Source organism: Schistocerca gregaria, chromosome 4 (genome assembly GCF_023897955.1).
Source record: "Schistocerca gregaria isolate iqSchGreg1 chromosome 4, iqSchGreg1.2, whole genome shotgun sequence".
Classification (NCBI taxonomy): domain Eukaryota; kingdom Metazoa; phylum Arthropoda; class Insecta; order Orthoptera; family Acrididae; genus Schistocerca; species Schistocerca gregaria.
In genome coordinates, this window is record NC_064923.1 from 257,910,334 (window position 1) to 257,911,671 (window position 1,338).

Genomic DNA, 1,338 nt, shown 5'->3' on the forward strand with positions numbered 1-1,338 from the left:
GAACAAGTCCACATATTGAACCATGTGGGCTGTGATATCTCTTATACTTATGATAATGACCCTAAAAAGAAATTGCAAAAGTCCAGAATGAAATTTTCACTCCGCAGCGGAATGTACGCTGATATGAAACTTCCTGGCATATTAAAACGGTGTACCGGACAGAGAATAGAACTCGGTCAAACACTTAGCTTTAATTTGCCAGAAAGTTTCAAACGACAAAGATACTTCCAATTGATGAAGAGAGCACTTCTGAACTAAACGAAGAGAGACACAGTACTTAAATTGTAAGTACTATGACTGTACCTCCGTTACTATATAGATACGGAGTCTGGACTTTAATGATCAACTAATGGTAGAAATGAGTCTTTTGAGATCTTAAGTAGGATACAGATTAGATCATAAAAGGAAGAGTGAGAAGAGATGAGCTTAATGTTCTACAACAGTAAAAATCCAAAGGTACGGAAAGGAACGGCTTGACCAGCTACTACGTGTGGATCAAAGCTGGATACTAAGGAAAACCTATCATTACAGATCCAATGTCTGGAGACGGATAGATCGACAACGAAGGTGCTATCAGCTTCGAATTACTTGAAATGATAATGAAATCCAGACCCTAAGCTGTCGACAGGCGTTCATATACATCAACGGGGACAGTTGAAACTGTGTGCCCCGACCGGGACTCGAACCCGGGATCTCCTGCTTACAGGGCAGAAGCTCTATCCATCTGAGCCTCCAGGGGCACAGAGGATATTGCGACAGCAGGGACTTATCCCTTGCACGCTCCTCGTGAGACCCACATTCCCAACTTAATGTCCACACACTATATTCGTAGTGCCCCTGCCCATTACATTCATTACTCGCGGCAGACAATCTTACCGAGTCCCGTAAGAGTTCGGACAATGCGTGTGCATCCAGCACAGAAGAAGGTCAATGGCCGGTTAGCCTTAACTATATGACGATGGTATCTGTTCTTTCGGACATGTCCGAAAGAACAGATACCATCTTCATATCTAGTTACTTGGTTTCAGGATAGAAAAAGATGACTAAACAGAAAATGTACATCATGATGGTATGAGACTCTTGTCTTCCACAGTTCTTTCGAAACAAACCACGCTAACGTTTAGCAACTTATGACTCTGTGAAGCATCCAGTACGCGGAGCGGACACAGAATTCTCTTGCGAGGATGTCGCTGATAAACGGCAGTTGCCTGAGCGCTTTGACACGCGAGGAGAGTATGAAAGCGGCGAGCATTGAGACGCGTCTTGCGTCACGGCGTAATTAGGGCGGCCTTTGAGCAGCGTTCTCTGGCGGCGTGATGCCGCCCTTTGAAAAGGATC

General features: G+C 44.6%; 1 non-coding gene across 1 annotated transcript; it reads right to left on the minus strand.

The window, feature by feature from the left end:
• Window positions 1–665: 665 nt before the first annotated feature.
• Trnat-ugu (transfer RNA threonine (anticodon UGU)) lies at window positions 666–740 on the minus strand. Its single transcript has one exon. It is a non-coding gene; the product is annotated as a tRNA-Thr (tRNA).
• Between the last annotated feature and the right edge of the window lie 598 nt (window positions 741–1,338).